This window comes from Carcharodon carcharias, chromosome 24 (assembly GCF_017639515.1).
Source record: "Carcharodon carcharias isolate sCarCar2 chromosome 24, sCarCar2.pri, whole genome shotgun sequence".
NCBI lineage: Eukaryota > Metazoa > Chordata > Chondrichthyes > Lamniformes > Lamnidae > Carcharodon > Carcharodon carcharias.
Window position 1 is genome coordinate 22,333,660 of NC_054490.1, and position 25,061 is coordinate 22,358,720.

A 25,061-nucleotide genomic window follows, 5' to 3' on the forward strand; every position below is an offset into this window, starting at 1 on the left:
AATTTACACAGTAATAATCCAGAGTGATCCCAGGTAATCCACACAGTATTACTCCAGAGTGATCCTGGAAAATTTACACTGTAATACCCCAGAATTACCCTGGATAATACACAGTAATGCTCCAGAGTGTTCCTGGCTAATACACACAGTAATACTCCAGAGTGACTCTGAATAATACTGTAATAGTCCAGAGTGATCCTGTATAAAACACATAGTAATACTCCAGAGTGATCCTAGATACACACACAGTAATAGTCCAGAGTGATCTTGGATAAGACACATATAAATGCTTCAGAGTGATCCTGGATAACACACACAGTAACACGCCAGAGTGATCCTGTGATAATACAGACAGTAATACTCCAGAGTGATGCTGCAAAATGGTAATACTCACAATAATACTCTGAGTGGATCTGGATGATACACGCAGTAATACTCCAGAATGATCCTGTATAATACACACCATAATACTCCAGAATGATCCTGTATAATACACATCATAATACTCCAGAGTGATCCTGGATAATACACATGGTATACTCCAGAGTGATCCAAGGAAATAAGCAGAGTAATACTCCAGAGTGATCCAAGGAAATAAGCAGAGTAATACTCCAGAGTGATCCTGGATAATACATACGGTTATACTCCAGAGTGACCCCAGGATCATTCACATACTGATACTCTGGAGGGATAACTGAATAATATACACACTACCACACCAGAGTAATCAGTGTCTATATTTCCTGAATGTTTTACTCTCATATTTGTTTCCTTCCCCTTTTTATCTACTTTGAGGTGACCCTCTGCTTGTATCTAATATTATAATCCTCTCTTGTAATCTCATGTCATCCCTAACTTCCTTTGTAAACCACGGACAGATCTTTCTTGCTGAGTTTTTGCTTATTAAAGAAATGTGTTTTCACTGACCATTTCAAACTTTTCCTTTGATTTTTTTTACCATTGTTTATTTACCTTTCTGCTCTTAGTCTGTTTCCTAAATCACCCATTTCCAACTCTACCCTTAATCCTAGGAACTGGCTTATTTAATGCTTAAGTTTCTTGGTTGGACTGATGTATGTCACTTTCAAATGCAATATGGAATTCAAATATTTTATGATCACTATTTCCAAGCAGATCTTTTACGATCAGATTGCTAATTAACCCTACCTTATTAAACATTACAAGATCTAAAATGGCTTCATTCTTAGTTACTTCAACCCTGTGTAGTTTCAGGAAACTGTCATGAAAGCATTGCACAATTTCATCTCCTATACGGTCTCTGCCAATTTTTTTGGTCCAGTCTAAACAAATTATCAATATTTGTGGCACTCACTTGCCTAACATATTGTGGATTCTTTGTGCATTCAAATAAAAAGCCTCAATTTTCATTAAAAAAACTATTATCTGCATGGACCTCATTCGCTGATGCACTATTAATTTGACTGACTGTCCTTTCCTATCCTTTACTGCATATCCTTACCCAAATTGCTTCATAGTTAGATCATAAGACCATAAGACATTGGAGCAGAAATTAGGCCATTCGGCCCATCAATTCTGCTCCGCCATTCAATCATGGCCGATAGGTTTCTCAACCCCATTCTCCCGTCTTCTCCCCATAACCTTTGATCCCCTTACCAATCAAGAACCTATCTATCTCGGTCTTAAATACACCCAATGACCAGGCCTCCACAGCCTTCTGTGGCAATGACTTCCATAGATTCACCACTCTCTGGCTAAAGACGTTTCTCCTCATCTCTGTTCTAACAGGTCTTCCCTTTACTCTGAGGCTGTGCCCTCGGGTCCTAGTCTCTCCTACTAATGGAAACATCTTTCCCACGTCCACTCTATCCGAACACTCTTTCAGTGTTCTGTAAGTTTCAATCAGATCCCCCCTCATCCTTCTAAACTCCATCGAGTATAGACCCAGAGTCCTCAAATGTTCTATTGTCTCAGCTTTTCTTTTTGGATTTATAAATCTCCCTTCATCTGAGCATTTCCCTCTTTCCTGAGTGCTGCTGCCAACGCACCTCAAACCACAACGCTTTTTCTCACGCCAGCCTTGGATCCGTTCACTTTTAACCCTCTGATCTCATTGGCCCGATGCCAATTGGCGTACAGTTCAGATAACAATCGTGCGTCTTAATTTGGACCCTAATCCTAAAGGGGGAGCTTCTCTGCTGGGATGGCATACGATTAAGCAAGGCTGGGACCAGTGTCCTGGTAAATCAAATAATTAGGGCTGTGGGTAGGACTTTACCCTAGGGTGGTGGGAATGCTCAGATGAAGGGAGATTTATAAATCCAAAAAGAAAAACTGAGACAATAGAACGTTTGAGGACTCTGGGTCTGTACTCGATGGAGTTTAGAAGGATGAGGGGGGATCTTATTGAAACTTACAGAACACTGAAAGACCTGGGTGGAGTGGACATGGGGAAGATGTTTCCATTAATCCCTCAAACTCCCTCAATGGAAAATCTTTCCTGGTTCTACCTATGTCATTGGCTCCTACATAGACCATGACAACTGGATTGTTCCCCCTCCCACTCCTGCTACATTTGTCTCCAACCCTGGACAGATGTCCTTAAACCTGGTCCCAGTTGGGAGCACAACCTTTGGAGCTCATAGTTGCTGCTGAGGGGAGTATCTACCCCCCAGACTATACCGTCCCTTATCGCTACCACCTTCATTTTTGCTCCCCTTCTTTAATGGCACCCTGCACCCTGGCGCCATAGTCACTTTGTTCAGTGTGGCCCTGTAGCCCTTGCTCTCGTCCTTCCAGGTAGCAAACACCTCCTACCTGCTGGGTCAAAGTCAAAGGCTGAGGCTCCTCCTTCACTACATGCCGGATCCCCATACCTGACGGACTCGCATTCACAGCCTCCTGCGCCTGACCATTAACCGCCTAACATCAGGGGTCTGACTGCTTCCTGGAGCAAAGGGACCCGGTAACTACCACCCCCCACCCCCCCTCCCCCCCCAAATTCCCACTCGCATCAAAATTCCCAAATTAATGCTTGGTTCCCAAAATGCCCTGTGGCCAGATCACTCTGTGCTCCCTCACTCTGTGTGGCAGCAAAGCCTGTCTAAATGAATAGAGACAAGTTACACTCCACGCCCAATTTACAACTGCTGAGTCAGTTTACTGATAGTGGAGCTAACATTTAACCAGGCAGCTGCTTTCAGTGGAGCGGCACTTCACCACCACTGCTGCACAGCTTCTGTTAACTCATTACCTTAACCAACTTGCAGTTTGCTTTAAAGTTGGTGTCAGAGTCTGACCATTAATCTAAGATACAACTTGAGAAATACTTACCAAAGAGATCCGACTTGCCCCAGGTTCGTGAATTGGCATTTGATTCACGAAGCGCTCTGTTCTCGGGTCACTCTGATTGGTTGTAAACAAAATGTGATGGTCAGCGGTCAAGGCCAGAGACTGAGCAAGAGTCCCAGGCAGTGACTGTGGAGAGAGACTGAGTCAGCCGGACAGAGATTGAGAGAGGCAGGTAGACACTGGCTGTCAGCACAGAGAGATACTGGGAAGCCCAGGCAGAGACTGGGAACCATAGACAGATGATGTGGTGAAGCCCAGACACAGACTGAGATTGAGAGCCAGGCAAGAGACCTGTGGTTAAGAACCAGGCAGAGACTGAGTGGCACAGACAGAGATTGAGAGTAGGGATGAGACAGAGATTGATTCAGTCAGCCAGAGCCATGGAGAGCCAGGCAGAGACTGAGAGAGCCAGATAAAGGCTGAAAGAGCCACACAGGGAATGAGAGACCAGAAAGCAACTGAGTGAGGTAGACAGAGAGTGAGTGACCGAGGCACAGAGTGAGTGACGGAGACACAGAGTGAGCGATGCAGACAGAAAGTGGGAACCCCAGACAGAGATTGTGGAGAGAGCCAGGCAGAGACTGAGTCACAAACAGAGACTGAGAGAGCCAGATAGACACTGGCAGTAGGCACAAAGAGAGACTGGGAACAATAGACAGAAGCTGTGGAGAGGCCCAGACACAGACTGTGGTTGGCAGCCAGACAAGAGACTGTAGTTGAGAACCAGACAGAGAATGAGTGATCCAGACGGACATTGAGTAGGGACGAGACAGAGAGATTGATTCACTCAAACAGAGAGTTATAGAAGCAGGCAGAGACCCAGAGAGCCAGATAAAGACTGAAAAAGCCACAGGAAATGAGAGACAAGAAAGCAATTGATTGAGGTAGACAGAGAGTGAGTGACCGAGGCACAGGGTGAGTGACCCAAACAGGGAGCAAGTGACTCAGACAAAGATTGAGCGGCCCAGACAGAGACTGAGTGACCCAGACAAAGGGTGGGGACCCCAGAGAGAGATTGTGGAGACAGCCAGGCAGAGACTGAGTCAGTCAGAAATAGATTGAGAGAGCCAGATAGAGACTGGCAGTAGGCACAGAGAGAGATTGGGAAGCCAAGACAGAGCCTGAGAGAGCCAGACAGACACTAAGAGAGCCAGATAAAGACTGGGAGAGCCACATAGAGAATACCAGACCCAGAAAGCACCTGAGTGACCCAGACAAAGAGTGAGCAACCCAGACAAAGAGTGAGCAACCCAGACAGGCAGTGAATGACCCAGACAGATTGGGTGACCCAGACATGGAGTGAGTGACCCAGACAGGGAGTGGGTGACTCAGACAGAGAGCAGGTAACCCAGACAGAGAGTGGGTGACCCAGACATGGATTGAGTGACCCAGACAGCGAGTGAGTGACCCAGACATGGAGTGAGTGATCCAGACTGGCAGTGAATGACCCAGACAAAGAGTGGGTGACCCAGACAGAGAGTGGGTGACACAGACAGAGAATGGGTGACCCAGACATGGATTGAGCGGCCTAGACATGAATTGAGTGACCCAGGCAGGCAGTGAATGGCCCAGACAGAGAGTGAGAGACCCAGACAGAGAGTGAGACACCCAGACAGAGAGTGAGAGAGAGCCAGAGAGATCCAGACCAAGTGTGAGTGACCCAGACAGTGACTGAGAGACTGAGGCAGAGAGTAAGTGACCCAGAAAGAGGCTGAGTGACCCAGACAGAGAGTGGGCAACCCAGTCAGAGAATGAGAGACCCAAGCAAAGTGTGAGTGACCCAGACAGTGGCTGACAGACTGAGGCAGAGAGTAAGTGACCGAGACAGAGAGTGGACGACGAATAAGACCATAGGACATAGGTGCAGAAATTAGGCCATTCGACCCATCAAGTCTGCTCTGCCATTCAATCATGGCTGACAAGTTTCTCAACCCCATTCTCCCACCTCCTCCACGTAACCTTTGATCCTCTTACCAGTCAAGAACCTATCTATCTCCATCTTAAATACACTCAATGACCTGGCCTCCACAGCCTTCTGTGGCAATGAATTCCATAGATTCACCACTCTCTGGCTAAAGAAGTTTCTCCTCATTTCTGTTCTAAAAGGTCTTCCCTTTATTCTGAGGTTTTGCCCTTGGGTCCTAGTCTCTCCTACGAGTGGAAACATCTTCCCCAGTCTATCCAGGTCTTTCAGTATTCTGTAAGGTTCAATCAGATTCCCCCTCATCCTTCTAAACTCCATTGAGTATAGACCCAGAGTGCTCAAACGTTCCTCAGATGTTAAGTCTTTCATTCCTGGGATCGTTCTCGTGAACCTCCTCTGGACCCTCTCCAGGGCAAGCACATCCTTCCTGAGATACAGGGCCCAAAATTGCTCACAATATTCTAAATGTTGTCTGACCAGAGCCTTATAAAGCCTCAGCAGCACATCCCTGCTTTTATATTCTAGTCCTCTCGAAAAAAATGCCACCATTGCATTTGCCTTTCTAACTACCGACTCAACCTGCAAGTTAACACTAAGAGAATCCTGGACTAGGACCCCCAAGTCCCTTTGCACTGCAGATTTCTGAATTCTCTACCATTTAGAAAATAGTTTATGCCTCTATTCTTCCTACCAAAGTGCATGACCTCACACTTCCCCACGTTGTATTCCATCTGCCACTTCTTTGCCCATTCTCCTAACCTGTCCAAATCCTTCTGCAGCCTCCCTGCTCCTCAATACTACCTGTCCCTCCACCTATCTTTGTATCATCTGCAAACTTAGCCAGGATGCCCTCAGTTCCTTCGTCTTCACCCAGACAGAGAATGAGAGACCTAGATGGAAAGCGAATGTCCCAGATATAAATGGAGCAGTCACCCACACTGAGAGTGAGTGACAGAGACAGGAACAACAGACCCAGACTGAGACTGTCACTGGCTGGAACTCCCACCTGAAGTGCATTGTGGGTGTTCTTTCACCAGAAGGACTGCAGGGTTTAAAATAAGTGAGAGACGCTCAGTCACAGCCCAAGAATAAATAAAAACCAGTGCACAGAAAATGGGAGAAATAAACAGATACACAAAGAGGGAGAATACGAGAGGCTCCACATCCAGCACCAGAGCATTCACTCCCTCCACTGCAGCAGTGTGTACCATACAGCACTGCAGGAACTCAGGAAGTCTCCTCCAACAGCACCTCCCAAGCCAGCAACCACTATTTGTGGACGGACAAGAGCAGCAGGTACATGGAGCATCATCACCTGCAAGTCACTCACCATCCTGACTTGGAAGTAAAGCGCCGTTCCTTCACTGTCACTGAGTCAAACTCCTGGAACTCCCTCCCTAACAGCGGGGGCGGGGGGGGTGGGGTTGAACCTACACCACAGGGACTGCAGCGGTTCAAGAAGTGTGTTTCTCACGAGTCGGTGCAGAGCTCGATGGGCCGAAGGGCCTCTTCTGCAGTGTGTGACTCTGTGTGAAGATGGTTAGCGATGTTGATACAGGGCCCCCGAGACGAATGAAAGAAAAGGCTCACAGAAGCAGAGAGAGAAAGACAGGTACGCACTTGGAGAAAAGAGAGGCAGGCAGCACAAAGAGAGGTGGAAAGAGTGAGGGAATCGGACATCAATCCTGTCATTCCTACACAGGACGCGTGGGTCACTGGCAAAGCCGGGCGTGAATTGCGAATTTCCGAGCATCTGTCAGATGGCGAGACGGAGCCTGATTCCTTGAATCGCTGCAGCCCACCTGGTGCCTGGTCAGTCACAGTGCCGTTGGGGAGGGGGTCCCTGCGTTTGAATCGATGACAGTGAAGGGGAGGAGATATCGCTCCAAGGCAGGATGGTGCAGCACCGAGGGGAGGTGGTGCTGTTGGGTGCATCGTGTACATGGTACAAACTGACAGCCAGGACCGTGCACCCAGATGGAGGGAGGGAACGGACGGAAGTTAACAGCCCCGTCGAGGTGAGAGGGGTGGAGGCAGAGGAGGGGGAGGGGGGGTGGGGGGGGGGCGGTGCTGATGGGTGGTTGGTGGAGGAGGGGGGCAGAAAAGGTGGCCAGAAGTTCAAAATTGAACTGATTTGGTGAGACTGGAATATCCTGCCGATACAGAGGCCATAAAATGCCACAGCATTTTAAGGTGCATTTAGGGTCAAGCAGGATGTTTTAACACAAAACAGAGGGACAGAGAGAGAGAATCACACATACACACAGGGACAGAGAGAATCACAGATACACACAGGGACAGAGAGAGAGAATCACAGATACACACAGGGACAGAGAGAGAGAATCACAGATACACACAGGGACAGAGATGGAGAATCACAGATACACACAGGGACAGACATGGAGAATCACAGATACACACGGGGACAGAGAGAGAGAATCACACATACTCACAGGGACAGAGAGAGAGAATCACAGATACACACAGGGACAAAGCGAGAGAATCTCAGATACACACAGGGACAGAGAGAGAGAGAAGCACACATACGCACAGAGACAGAGAGAGAGGGAGAGAATCACAGAAACACACAGAGACAGAGAGAGAGAGAATCACAGATACACACAGGGACAGAGAGAGAGAGAGAATCACAGATAGACACAGGGACAGAGAGAATCACATATACACACGGACAGAGAGAGAGAGAATCACAGATACACAAAGGGACAGAGAGAGAGAGAATCACAGATACACACAGGGACAGAGAGAGAGAGAATCACAGATACACAAAGGGACAGAAAGAGAATCACAGACACAAAGGGACAGAGAGAGAGAAAATCACAGATACACACAGGGACAGAGAGAGAGAGAATCACAGATACACACAGGGACAGAGAGAGAGGGTGAGAGAATCACAGATATGCAAATGGATAGAGAGAGAGGGAGAGGGAATCACAGACACACACATGGACAGAGAGAGAGAATCACGGATACACATATGGACAGAGAGATAGAGATATTCTCAGATACACATGGGGAGAGAGAGAGAATCATAGAAAAAGGCAGAGACAGTGAGAGAATCACAGATACAGACAGAGACGGAAAAAGGGAATTACAGATACACACAGGGACAGAGAGAGAGAATCACAGATACACAAAGGGACATAGAGAGAGAGAGAGAATTACTGATACACACAGGGACAGAGAGAGAGACAGTCACAGATACACACAGGGACATAGAGAGAGAGAGAGAATTACTGATACACACAGGGACAGAGAGAGAGAGAATCACAGATACACACAGGGACAAAGAGAGAGCGAATCACAGATACACACAGGGACAGAGAGAGTGAGAATCACAGACACACACAGGGACAGAGAGAGAGAGAATCACTGATACACACAGGGACAGAGAGAGTGTGAATCACAGATGGAGGTAGGGAACGGATGGGAGTTAACAGCCCCGTCGAGGAGAGAGGGGTGGAGGCAGGGGAGGGGGTGGGGGTGGGGGGAGGGGGGTGTGGGGGCGGGGGGGGGGGGGGGGTGGGGGGGGCTGCTGGTGGGTTGTTGGTGGAGGAGGGGGGCAGAAAAGGTGGCCAGAAGTTCAAAATTGAACTGATTTGGTGAGACTGGAATATACTGCCGATACAGAGGCCATAAAATGCCACAGCATTTTAAGGTGCATTTAGGGTCAAGCAGGATGTTTTAACACAAAACACAGGGACAGAGAGAGAGAGAATCACACATACACACAGGGACAGAGAGAATCACAGATACACACAGGGACAGAGAGAGAGAATCACAGATACACACAGGGACAGAGATGGAGAATCACAGATACACACAGGGACAGACATGGAGAATCACAGATACACACGGGGACAGAGAGAGAGAATCACACATACTCACAGGGACAGAGAGAGAGAATCACAGATACACACAGGGACAGAGAGAGAGAGAATCACACATACACACAGAGACAGAGAGAGAGGGAGAGAATCACAGAAACACACAGAGACAGAGAGAGAGAGAATCACAGATACACACAGGGACAGAGAGAGAGAGAATCACAGATAGACACAGGGACAGAGAGAGAATCACAGATACACGGAGGGACAGAGAGAGAAAGAGAATCACAGATACACAAAGGGACAGAGAGAGAGAGAATCACAGATACACACAGGAACAGAGAGAGAGAGAATCACAGATACACACAGGGACAGAGAGAGAATCACAGATACACACAGGGACAGAGAGAGAGGGTGAGAGAGAGGGTGAGAGAATCACAGATATGCAAATGGATAGAGAGAGAGGGAGAGGGAATCATAGACACACACATGGACAGAGAGAGAGAATCACGGATACACATATGGACAGAGAGATAGAGATATTCTCAGATACACATGGGGAGAGAGAGAGAATCATAGAAAAAGGCAGAGACAGTGAGAGAATCACAGATACAGACAGAGACGGAGAAAGGCAATTACAGATACACACAGGGACAGAGAGAGAGAATCACAGATACACAAAGGGAAAGAGAAAGAGAATCACAGATACACACAGGGACATAGAGAGAGAGAATCACAGATACACACAGGGAAAGAGAGAGAGAGAATCACATATACACACAGGGACAGAGCGAGAGAATCACAGATACACGCAGGGACAGAGAGAGAGAATCACAGATACACACGTACAGAGAGGGAGAATCACAGATTCACACAGGGACAGAGAGAATCACAGATACACACAGGGATGGAGAGAGAGATTCACAGACACACACAGGGATGGAGAGAGAGATTCACAGACACACACAGGGACAGAGAGAGAGAATCACAGATACACATGGAGACAGAGGGAGAATCACAGATTCACACAGGGACAGAGAGAGAATCACAGATACACACAGGGACAGAGAGAATGAAAATCACAGATACACACAGGGGAAGAGAGAGAGAGAATCACAGATACACACAGGGACAGAGAGAGTGAGAATCACAGATACATACAGGGATAGAGAGAGAGAGAATCAAAGATATAGGCAGGGGATGTGGAAAGTATCATAGACACAGGGATGGAGATGGAGAGATTCAGAGATACACACATGGACAGTGAAACATTAACAGAAACAAAAGAATGAGAATCACAGATACATAGAAAGATTGTGAAATGCAATCACAGAACAATACAGAGATTGTGGAACAGAATCACAGGGGCCATAAATGAGATATAGGCATGTTCATGTATACACACAGATACAGTGGCACAGACACACATTCGGACAGAGAGGGAATCATAGTTACACACAGAAACAGAGAGAAGTAGAATCACAGATACACACGGGGACAGAGAGAGAGTGAATCACAGATACACACCTGGACAGAGAGAGAGGGAGAGAAAATCACAGATACACACAGAGACAGAGAGGGAGGGAATATCAGAGATTCACACAGGGATAGAGAGAGAGAGAAAATCACAGAAACACATGGGGACAGAGAGAGAGAATCACAGATGCACACAGGGACAGAGAGAGAGAATCACAGATACACACAGGGACAGCGAGAGAGAGAATATCACAGATACACACAGGGGCAGAGAGAGAGGGAAAAAGAATCACAGATACACATGGACAGAGAGAGAGAGATTCACAGATATACATGGGGAGAGAGAGAGGATCATAGAAACAGGCAGAGACAGTGAGAGAATCACAGATACTCACAGTGACAGAGAGAGAGAATGAAAGATACACATGCGGAGAGAGAGAGAATCTGGGAAACAGGCAGGGACAGTGAGAGAATCACAGATATACACAGAGGCAGAGAGAGGGAAATGCAGTCACACACAGGGACAGAGCGAGAGAATCTCAGATACATGCAGGGACAAAGAGAGAAAATCACAGATACACACAGGGACAGAGAGAGAGAATCACAGATACACACAGGGAGAGAGAGAGAGAATCACAGATACATTCAGGGAAAGAGAGAGAGAATCACAGATACACGCAGGGACAGAGAGAGAGAATCACAGATACACACAGGGAAAGAGAGAGAGAAAATCACAGATACACACAGGGACAGAGAGAGAAAATCACAGATACAAACAGGGACAGGTAGTGAGATTCACAGACACACATAGACAGAGAGAGAGAGAATCACAGATACACGCAGGGACAGAGAGAGAGAATCACAGATACACACAGGGAAAGAGAGAGAGAAAATCACAGATACACACAGGGAAAGAGAGAGAGAAAATCACAGATACAAACAGGGACAGGTAGTGAGATTCACAGACACACATAGACAGAGAGAGAGAATCACAGATACACACAGGGACAGGTACAGAGGGAATCACAGCTACACACAGTGACAGAGGGAGAGAGAAAAATACCCATGCACCGAGGGATTGAGAGAGATTCACAGATAAACACAGGGATGGAGGGAGAGAATGTGGTAAAGGGACAGAGAGATAGAATCACAGATAAATTACAGGGTCAGGGAGAGAGAGAATCATAAATTCACAAGAGGACAGAGAGAGGATCATAGATACACACAGGGACAGAGAGAGAGAGAATCACTGATACACACAGGGACAGAGGGAGAGAATCACAGATATACACAGGGACAGGTACAGAGGGAATCACAGCTACACACAGTGACAGAGGGAGAGAGAAAAATACCCATGCACCGAGGGATTGAGAGAGATTCACAGATAAACACAGGGATGGAGGGAGAGAATGTGGTAAAGGGACAGAGAGATAGAATCACAGATAAATTACAGGGTCAGGGAGAGAGAGAATCATAAATTCACAAGAGGACAGAGAGAGAATCATAGATACACACAGGGACAGAGAGAGAGAGAATCACTGATACACACAGGGACAGAGGGAGAGAATCACAGATATACACAGGGACAGGTACAGAGGGAATCACAGCTACACACAGTGACAGAGGGAGAGAGAAAAATACCCATGCACCGAGGGATTGAGAGAGATTCACGGATAAACACAGGGATGGAGGGAGAGAATGTGGTAAAGGGACAGAGAGATAGAATCACAGATAAATTACAGGGTCAGGGAGAGAGAGAATCATAAATTCACAAGAGGACAGAGAGAGAATCATAGATACACACAGGGACAGAGAGAGAGAGAATCACTGATACACACAGGGACAGAGGGAGAGAATCACAGATATACACAGGGACAGAGAGTGAGATTTACAGATACACACAGGAACAGAGCAAGAGAAACACAGATACACATAGGGACAGAGGGAGAGAGAAAATTATAGATGCACCAAGGGATTGAGAGAGAATCACAGATATACACAGGGACAGAGAGTGAGATTTACAGATACACACAGGGATAGAGAGAGAGAATTACAGATGCACACAGGGATAGAGGGAGTGAGAATCACAGATACACACGGAGACAGAGAGAGAGAGAATATCACAGATACACACAGAGACAGATAAAGAGAGAGAATCACAGTTACACATGGGGACAGAGAGAAAGAGAGAGAGAATCACAGATACACACAGGGACAGAGAGAGAGAGAATATCACAAACACACAGGGACTGAGAGAGAGAGAATCACACATAAACACAGGGACAGAGAGAGAGAATCACAAATACCCACAGTGACAGAGAGGGAGAGAGAATCATGGATACACAGGAGACAGAGAATATCACAGATACACAAATGGACAGAGAGAGAGAGAGAGATTTAAAGATACAGATGAGTAGAGAGAGAGAATCAAAGAAACAGGCAGAGACAGTGAGAAAATCACATTACACACAGAGATAGAGAGAGAGAATGACAGATACACATGGGGAGAGTGGGAGAATCATAGAAACAGGCAGGGACAGAGAGGGAGAGAGAATCACAGATACACACAGGGACATTGGAAGAGAATCACAGATACACACAGGGATAGAGAGAGAGAATCACAGATAAATTACAGGGTCAGGGAGAGAGAGAATCACAACTTCACAAAAGGACAGAGAGAGAATCACAGATACACGCAGGGACACACAGAGAGAGAATCACAGATACACAGAGGGATAGAGGGAGTGAGAATCACAGATACACAGAGGGGAAGAGAGAGAGGGAATCAAAGAAACAGGCAGGAGATGTCGAAAGTATCATAGATAGACACAGGGATGGAGATGGAGAGAATCACAGACACACACAGAGACAGAGAGAGAGAATCACATATACACACAGGGACAGAGAGAGTGAGAGAATCACAGATACACACAGGGACAGAGAGATCGGGAGAATCACTGATACACACAGGGATAGAGAGGGAGAGAATCACAGATACACACAGGGATAGAGAGAGAGAGAATCAAAGATATAGGCAGGAAATGTGGAAAGTATCATATAGACACAGGGATGGAGATGGAGAGATTCACAGACACACACGTGGACAGTGAAAGATTCACAGAAACAAAAGGAACAGAATCACAGATACACAGAGAATAGCGAAATGCAATCACAGAACAATACAGAGATTGTGAAACATAATCACAGATAGGGGCCAGGAATTAGATATAGGCATATTCACTTATACACACAGATATAGTGGCACAGACACACACTGGGACAGAGAGGGAATCATAATTACACACAGAAACAGAGAGAGGTAGTTTGACAGATACACACGGGGACTGAGGGAGAGTTAATCACAGTTTTACAGAGGGAATTGGAGAGAGAGAATCACAGATACACACGATGGCTTGAGAGAGAGTGAATCACAGTTTTACATAGGGACACAGCGAGAGAATCACAGATACACACAGGGCCAGAGAGAGAGAGAGAGAGAATCACAGATACTCATGGGGACAGAGAGAGAGAGAATCACCGAAACACACAGGGACAGAGAGAGAGAGAGAATCACAGATACTCATGGGGACAGAGAGAGAGATATTCAAAAATACAGATGGGGAGAGAGAGAGAATCAAAGATATAGGCAGAGACAGTGAGAGAATCACAGATACACACAGAGACAAAGAGAGAGAATGACAGATACACTTGGGGAGAGAGAGGGTGTCATAGAAACAGGCAGGGACAATGAGAGAATCACAGATATACACAGCGACAGAGAGAGAATCACAGATACACACAGGGACAGGGAGAGAGAATCACAGATATACACAGCGACAGAGAGAGAATCACAGATACACACAGGGACAGGGAGAGAGAATCAAAGATACAGACAGCGACAGAGAGAGGGAGAATCACGGATACACACAGGGACAGAGAGAGAGAATCACAGATGCACACAAGGACAGAGAGAGAATCACAGATACACACAGGGACATAAAGAGAATCACAGATACACACAGGGACAGAGAGAGAATCTCAGATACACACAGGGACAGAGAGAGGGAATCACATATACACATAGGGACAGAGAGAGAGAGAATCACAGATACACACAGGGACAAAGAGAGAGAATCACAGATACACACAGGGACTGAGAGAGAGAGTCGCATCTACACACAGGGAAAGAGGGAGAAACAAAAACACACATACAGCAAGGGATTGAGAGAGTTTCACAGATACACGCTGGGATGGAGGGAGAGATTGAGGCAAAGGGACAGAGATAGAATCACAGATAAATTACAGGGTCAGGGAGGCAGTGGATCACAAATTCACAAAAGGACAGAGAGAGAATCACAGATACTCACAGGGATAGAGAGAGTGAGAATCACAGATACACACAGAGACAGAGAGCGAGAGAATCACAGATACACGCAGGGATAGCAGGAGAGAATCACCGATACACACAGGGACAGAGAGAGAGAGAGAATCACAAATACACACAGGGATAGAGAGAGAGAGAATCAAAGATATAGGCAGGAAATGTGGAAAGTATCATAGACACAGGGATGGAGATGGAGAGATTCACAGATACAAACATGGACAGTGAAACATTAACAGAAACAAAAGAATGAGAATCACAGATACATCGAGAGATTGCGAAATGCAATTACAGAACAATACAGAGATTGTGAAACAGAATCACAGATAGGGGCCAGGAATGACATATAGGCATGTTCACATATACATACAGATACAGTTGCACAGACACACACTGGGACAGAGAGGGAATCATAGTTACACACAGAAACAGAGAGCGGTAGTTTGACAGATACACATGGGGACTGAGAGAGAGTGAATCACAGTTTTACAGAGGGACAGAGAGAGAGAGAATCACAGATACACATGGGGACTGAGAGAGAGTGAATCACAGTTTTACAGAGGGACAGAGAGAGAGCGAATCACAGATACACACGGGGCCTGAGAGAGAGTGAATCACAGTTTTACACGGGGACAGAGAGAGAGAAGCACAGATATACACAGGGATAGAGATAGAGAAGGGGAGAGCATCACAGATAAACACAGAGACAAGGAGAGGGAAGATCACAGATATACACAGGACCAGAGAGAGAGAGAGAGAGAATCACAGATACACAAGGAGACAGAGAGAGAGAGAGAATCACCGTAACACACAGGGACAGAGAGAGAATCACAGATACACACAGAGACAGAGAGAGAGAATCACAGATACACACAGGGACAGAGAGAGAGAGAATCACAGATACACACAGGGACACAGAGAGAGAGAGAATCACAGGTACACACAGGGACAGAGAGAGAGAGAGAATCACAGATACACACAGGGACAGAGAGATAATCACAGTTACACACAGGGACAGGGTGAGAGAGAGAATCACAGATAATTATGGGGACAGAGAGAGAGATATTCACAGGTACAGATGGGGAGAAAGAGAGAATCAAAGAAACAGGCAGAGACAGTGAGAGAATCACAGATACACACAGAGACAAAGAGAGAGAATGACAGATACAATTGGGGATAGAGAGAGTATCATAGAAACAGGCAGGGACAGTGAGAGAATCACAGATATAGACAGGGACAGAGAGAGAGAGAATCACAGATACACACAGGGACAGAGAGAGAGAGAATCACAGATACACACAGGGACAGAGAGAGAGAGAATCAAAGATATAGGCAGGAAATGTGGAAAGTATCATAGACACAGGGATGGAGATGGAGAGATTCACAGATACACACATGGACAGTAAAAGATTCACAGAAACAAAAGAAGGAGAATCACAGATACATCGAGAGATTGCGAAATGCAATCATAGAACAATACAGAGATTGTGAAACAGAATCACAGATAGGGGCCAGGAATGAGATATAGGCAAATTCACATATACATACAACATACAGTGGCACAGACACACACTGGGACAGAGAGGGAATCATAATTACACACAGAAACAGAGAGAGGTAGTTTGCCAGATACACACGGGGATTGAGAGAGAGTGAATCACAATTTTACAGAGGGACACAGAGAGAGAATCACAGATACACATAGAGACAAAGAGAGAGAATGACAGATACAACTTGGGAGAGAGATGGTATCATAGAAACAGGCAGGGACAATGAGAGAATCACAGTTACACAGAGCGACAGAGAGAGAGAGAATCACAGATACACACAGGGACAATGAGAGAGAATCAGATACACACAGCGACAGAGAGAGTGAGAATCAAAGATACACACAGGGACAGGGAGAGAGAATCACAGATACACACAGGGACAGAAAGGGGGAATCACATATACACACAGGGACATAGAGTGAGATTCACTGATACACACAGAGATAGAGAGAGAGAGAATCACAGATACACATAGGGACAGAGAGAGAGAGAATCACAGATACACACAGGGACAAAGAGAGAGAATCACAGATACACACAGGGACAAGGAGAGAGAGAGTCGCATCTACACACAGGGAAAGAGGGAGAAACAAAAACACAGATACAGCGAGGGATTGAGAGAGATTCACAGATACATGCTGGGATGGAGGGAGAGATTGAGACAAAGGGACAGAGAGATAGAATCACAGATAAATTACAGGTTCAGGGAGACAGCGAATCACAAATTCACAAAAGGACAGAGAGAGCATCACAGACACTCACAGGGATAGAGAGAGTGAGAATCACAGATACACACAGGGACAGAGAGAGAGAGAATCAGAGATACAAACAGGGACAGTGAGATACAGAGAATCACAGATACACACAGGGATAGAGAGAGAGAGAATCAAAGATATAGGCAGGAAATGTGAAAAGTATCATAAACACAGGGATGGAGATAGAGCGATTCACAGATACACACATGGACAGTAAAAGATTCACAGAAACAAAAGAAGGAGAATCACAGATACATCGAGAGATTGCGAAATGCAATCATAGAACAATACAGAGATTGTGAAACAGAATCACAGATAGGGGCCAGGAATGAGATATAGGCATGTTCACATATACATAAAGATACAGTTGCACAGACACACACTGGGACAGAGAGGGAATTATAATTACACACAGAAACAGAGAGAGGTAGTTTGACAGATATACACGGGGCCTGAGAGAGAGTGAATCACAGTTTTAGACAGGGATACAGAGAGAGAATCACAGATACACACAGGGCCAGAGAGAGAGAATCACAGATACACACAGAGAAATGTTGAGAGAGAGAATCACAGATACCCATGGGGACAGAGAGAGAGATATTCAAAAATACAGATGGGGAGAGAGAGAGAATCAAAGAAATAGGCAGTCAGTGAGAGAATCACAAATACACACAGAGACAAAGAGAGAGAATGACAGATACACTTGGGGAGAGAGAGGGTATCATAGAAACAGGCAGGGTCAATGAGAGAATCACAGATACACACAGGGACTGGGAGAGAGAGAGTCGCATCTACACACAGGGAAAGAGGGAGAAACAAAAACACAGATACAGCAAGGGATTGAGAGAGATTCACAGATACACGCTGGGATGGAGGGAGAGATTGCGGCAAAAGGACAGAGATAGAATCACAGATAAAGTACAGGGTCAGGGAGACAGCGAATCACAAATTCACAAAAGGACAGAGAGAGCATCACAGACACTCACAGGGATAGAGAGAGTGAGAATCATAGATACACACAGGGACAGAGAGAGAGAGTATCACAGATACACACAGGGACAGAGAGATAGAAAGAATCACAGATACACACAGGGACAGCAAGAGAGAATCACAGATACACACAGGGATAGAGAGAGAGAGAATCAAAGATATAGGCAGGAAATGTGGAAAGTATCATAGACACAGGGATGGAGATGGAGAGATTCACAGGTACACACATGGACAGTGAAAGATTCACAGAAACAAAAGAAGGAGAATTACAGATACATAGAGAGATTGCGAAATGCAATCACAGAACAATACAGAGATTGTGAAACAGAATCACAGATAGGGGCCAGGAATTAGATATAGGCATGTTCACATATACACACAGATACAGTGGCACAGACACACACTGGGACAGAGAGGGAATCATAATTACACACAGAAACAGAGAGAGGTAGTTTGACAGATACACACGGGGACTGAGAGAGAGTTAATCACAGTTTTATTAAGGGACTAAGAGCGAGAGAATCACAGATACACACGGGGCCTGAGAGAGAGTGAATCAGTTTTACACAGAGACACAGAGAGAGAATCACAGATACACACAGGGACAGAGAGAGAGAGAGAATCACCGAAACACACAGGGACAGAGAGAGAGAGAGAGAGAGTGACAGATACACACAGAGAAAGGGTGAGAGAGAGAATCACAGATACACACAGGGGCAGAGAGAGAGAGAATCACAGATACCCATGGGGACAGGGAGAGAGATATTCAAAAATACAGATGGGGAGAGAGAGAGAATCAAAGAAATAGGCAGAGACAGTGAGAGAATCACAGATACACACAGAGACAAAGAGAGAGAGTGACAGATACACTTGGGGCAAGAGAGGGTATCATAGAAAGAGGCAGGGACAATGAGAGAATCACAGATGCACACAAGGACAGAGAGAGAGAATCACAGATACACATAAGGACAGAGAGAGAATCACAGATGCACACAGGGACATAGAGAGAATCAAAGATACACACAGGGACAGAGAATCACAGATACACACAGGGACAGAGAGGGGGAATCACAGATACACACAGGGACAGAGAGTGAGATTCACTGATACACACAGAGATAGAGAGAGAGAATCACAGATACACATAGGGACAGAGAGAGAGAGAATCACGGATACACACAGGGACAGAGAGTATCACAGATACACACGAGGACAGAGAGAGAGAATCACAGATACACACAAGGACAGAGAGAGAATCACAGATGCACACAGGGACTTAGAGAGAATCACAGAATCACACAGGGACAGGGAGAGAGAATCACAGATACACACAGGGACAGAGAGGGGGAATCACATATACACACAGAGACAGAGAGTGAGATTCACTGATACACACAGAGATAGAGAGAGAGAGAATCACAGATACACACAGGGACAGAGAGAGAGAGAATCACAGATACACACAGGGACAAAGAGAGTGAATCACAGATACACACAGGGACAGGGAGGAAGAGAGTCGCATCCACACACAGGGAAAGAGGGAGAAACAAAAACACAGATACTGCGAAGGATTGAGAGAGATTCACAGATACACGCTGGGATGGAGGGAGAGATTGAGGCAAAGGGACAGAGAGAATAGAATCACAGATAAATTACAGGGTCAGGGAGACAGCGAATCGCAAATTCACAAAAGGACAGAGAGAGAATCATAGATACTCACGGGGATAGAGAGAGAGAGAATCACAGACACAAACAGGGACAGAGAGAGAGAGAATCAGAGATACAAACAGGGACAGAGAGATAGAGAGAATCACAGATACACAGAGGGACAGCAAGAGAGAATCACAGATACACACAGGGAGAGAGAGAGAGAGAATCACAGATACACACAGGGATAGAGAGAGAGAATCAAAGATATAGGCAGGAAATGTGGAAAGTGTCATAGACACAGGGATGGAGATGGAGAGATTCACAGATACAAACATGGACAGTGAAAGATTCACAGAAACAAAAGAAGGAGAATCACAGATACATCGAGAGATTGTGAAATGCAATTACAGAACACTACAGAGATTGTGAAACAGAATCACAGATAGGGGCCAGGAATGACATATAGGCTTGTTCACACATACATACAGATACAGTTGCACAGACACACACTGGGACAGAGAGGGAATCATAGTTACACACAGAAACAGAGAGCGGTAGTTTGACAGATACACATGGGGACTGAGAGAGAGTGAATCACAGTTTTACAGAGGAACAGAGAGAGAGAGAATCACAGATACACACGGGGCCTGAGAGAGAGTGAATCACAGTTTTACACAGGGACGGAGAGAGAGAATCACAGATACACACAGGGACAGAGATAGAGAATCACAGATACACACAGGGACAGAGAGAGTGAATCACAGATACACACAGGGACAGAGAGAGAGAATCACAGATACACACAGGGACAGAGAGAGGGAATCACAGATACACACAGGGAGAGAGAGAGAGAGAGAAGCACAGATACACACGGGGACAGAGAGAGAGAGAATCACAGATACACACAGGGACAGAGAGAGAGAATCACAGATACACACAGGGACACAGAAAGAGAATCACAGATACACACAGGGACAGAGAGAGAGATATTCACAGGTACATACAGGGCCAGAGAGAATGACAAATTCACACAGGGGCAGAGAGCGAATCACAGATACACACAGGGACAGAGAGAGAGAATCACAGAAACACACAGGGGCAGAGGGAGAGAATCACAGTTACACACAGGGACAGAACGATAGAGAGTCACAGGTACACAGAGGGATATAGAGAGAGAATCACAGATTCAAAAACAGAGAGAGTGAAAATCAGATACACACAGGGGATGGGAGAGAGGGAATCACAGATACAGACAGGAGATGTTGAAAGTATCTCAGTTAGGCACAGGGATAGAGATGGAGAGATTCACAGATACACACTGGGACAGAGGGAGAGAAAACCAAAGATAAACAAAGGGACAGAGGGAGATGATCGCAGATACACACAGGTACAAGGAGAGTGAATCATGGATACACACAGGGACAGAGAGAGAGAGAGGGAATCACAACCAAAAACATCTAATGACAGGAGCAATAACATATACACACAGTGATGGAGAGAGAATCACAAGTACACCTGACAGGGTCAGAGATATTGAAATTTTGATACTGACAGGATATTGAATGTTTCACAGAAACAAAAAAAAACAGAATCACTGATGCATAAAGAGATTGCGAAATGCAATCACAGAACAACCTAGTGATTGTGAAACAGAATCACACGTAGAGAGCACAAATGAGATACAGGTATGTTCACGTAAACACACAGACACAATGGCACAGACACACACACACACAGGGACAGAGAGGAAATCACAGTTTGACACAGAAACTGAGAGGTACTCACATTTACGTCCAGGGACAGAAAGTGTATCACAGTTTGAGGAAGGGACTCGGAGAGAGAGATTCACAGGTAAACATAGAAACTAGGAGCAGGAGTAGGCCATTCTGCCCTTCGAGCCTGCTCCACCATTCATTATGATCAAGGCTGATCATCCAACTCAATATCCTGCTCCCGTTTTCTCCCCATGCCCTTTGATCCCTTTCACCCCATGAGCTATATCTAACTCTTTCTTGAAAACATACAATGTTTTGGCCTCAACTACTTTCTGTGGTAGCGAATTCCACAGGCTTACCACTCTCTGGGTGAAGAAATTTCTCCTCATCTCAGTCCTAAATGGTCTACCCCGTATCCTCAGACTGTGACCCCTGGTTCTGGACACCCCCACCATCAGGAACACCCTTCCTGCATCTACCCTGTCTAGTCCGCTTAGAATTTTATAGGTTTCTATGAGATCCCATCTCATTCTTCTGAACTCCAGCGAATATAATCCTAACTGACTCAATCTCTCCTCATATGTCAGCCCTGCCATCCCAGGAATCAGTCTGGTAAACCTTTGCTGCACTCCCTCTATAGCAAGAACATCCTTTCTCAGATAAGGAGACCAGAACTGCACACAATATTCCAGGTATGGTCTCACCAAGGCCCTGTACAATTGCAGCAATACATCTCTGTTCCTGTACTCAAATCCTCTGGCTAGAAATGGGAATACAGAGGGAATCAGAGATACACACAGGGACAAAGAGAGAGAATCACAGCTACTCACAGGGACAGAGAGAGGGAATCACAGATACACACAGGGAGAGAGAGAGAGAAGCACAGATACACACGGGGACAGAGAGAGAGAGAATCACAGATACACACAGGGACAGAGAGAGAGAATCACAGATACTCACACGGGCAGGGAGAGAGAATCACAGATACACACAGGGACAGAATGTGAGAAAAAATCACAGATATACACAGGGACAGAGTGAGACAGAGAGAGAGCATCACAGGTACATAGTTTCAGAGAGAAAGAATCGCAGATACACACGGTACAAAGAGAGAGAATCATGGGATAGACACAGGGACGGAGAGAGAGGGAGAATCACACTTAAAAACATGTAAAAAATTGGGAATACTGTATCCACACAGGGGCAGAGAGAGAATTACAGGTACACCTGACAACGGGGGAAATACTGAAAACCTGATACTGACATGGACAGTGAAATGTTCACAGAAACAAAAGAGCCAGAATCAATGAAATGTTAAGAGATTGCAAAATGCAATCACAGAACGATACAGAGATTGTGAAACAGAATCACAGAGAGAGGCCACAAATGAGATATAAGTATGTTGACGTATACACACAGATACAGTGGCACAGACACACACACACAGGGAGAGAAAGGGAATCACAGTTAGATACAGAAACTGGGAGGCAATCATATTTACACCCAGGGACAGAAAGAGTATTACAGTTAGGCGAACGTACTAGGGGAGCGAGATTCACAGGTAGACACGGGGATGGAGAGAGAATCGGAGAAACACCTGACAGGGTTCGGGAGAGAAGGAAATGCTGATACTGACATGGTAAGTGAAAGGATTATGGGAATACAAAGAGAGATCACAGGTACATTAAGAGGTTGGGAAATTGAGACAGAGAACATAGAGACTGAAGAATAACATGGGCAGAGAGCAAACTGAGATGTGGCACCTTCACATATACACACAGAAACAAAGGCACAGCACACACAGGGAAAGAGAGGGGATTATAGTTACACACAGAAACAGAAAGCGAGAGAATCACAAATGCACACAGATTGTGACAGAGAGTGAATCACAGATATCTGGGACAGAGAGAGAGAGAATCACAGATACTCACACGGCCAGGGAGAGAGAATCACAGATTGAGAAAGAGTGAATCACAGGTGAAAGGGACAGGGAGAGTGAGAATCACAGGTACTCACAATGACACAGAGAGAGAATCAAAAAATCACTCAGGCTCAGAGTGATAGAATGCGAAATAGACACAAAGAACGAGTGAGACAGATGGAAACACAGATAAAACCAAGGAGATAGGAGACTTACAGAGGCCCAACATACAGTACCATAAACACTGACTTACTCCAACACCAATGTACAGTGGCAGCATGTGTAACGCTAACAAGACCCAATGCAGATAGTCACCAACAATCCTTCAACAGAAACTTCCAAACCAGCAACAATTATGTCTTGGTGGACAAGGACAGCAGATAATTGGAAAATCTCCTCCAAGACAAAGACCATGCTGGTGTGAAACTATATCACTGTTCCATTCCTGTCACTGGGTCAAATCCAGGCACATCCACCCAAACCGCACTCTGGGTACAACCACACCCAGTGGACAGCAGCAGTTGAAGAAAGCAGCTCACCATCACATTCTCGAGGGCAAGTTGTGATGGGCCATTACTGCCGGTCTTGCAGTTCAGGAGGGAGTTGCTGGATTTGACTTAGTGACAGTGAAGGAGCGAGTATAGAGTTTCAAGTCAGGATGCTGTGTGACTCAGAGAGAAACAGGCAGGTGGTGGTGTTCCCATATTTCACCTGCTCATGTCGTTGAAGGTTAATAACCAAAGGTGGCAAGTTTCTGCTGAAGGAGGCTTAATGTTGCTGCAGTGTATTTTGTAGATGATACACAGTGCTGGCAATGTGCACCAGGGTGGGGGGAATAAATGTTTAAGAAGGTGTCTGAGTTGGGGATGAAATTGGCTGGTTTGTCATGGATAAACACAGGGTCAGAGAGAGAGAGAATTACAGATACACACAGGAACAGGGAGAGAGAGAAATACAGACACACACAGGGTCAGAGAGAGAGAATCACAGATACACACAGGAGCAGAGAGAGAGAATCACAGTTACACACAGGGACAGACAGAGAGAGAATCAAAGGTAAACACAGGGGCAGAGAGAGGGAAACACAGATACAGAGCGGGGAAAAGGAGAGAGAAGCAAAGATAAACCGAAGGACAGAGGTTGGGAGATTGACAGGTACACACAAGGACAGAAAGAGTATCACGGATACACACAGGGTCCGAGAGGAGAGAGAGAGAATCAAAACCAAAAACATGTAATGAGAGGGGTAACAGTGCATACACACAGGGATGGAGGGACAATCCCAGCTACATCTGATAGGGTGAGAGAAACTGAAAATCTGATACTGACACGAACAGTGAAAAGTTCAGAGAAACAAAAGAAACATATTCACAGATACATAAAGAGATTGTGAAATGCAATTATACAACAATACAGAGATTGTGAAACACAATCACAGATGGGGACCAGAAATGGGATATAGGCATGTTCACGTATACACACAGATAAAATGGCATAGACACAAACACAGGGAAAGAAAAGGAA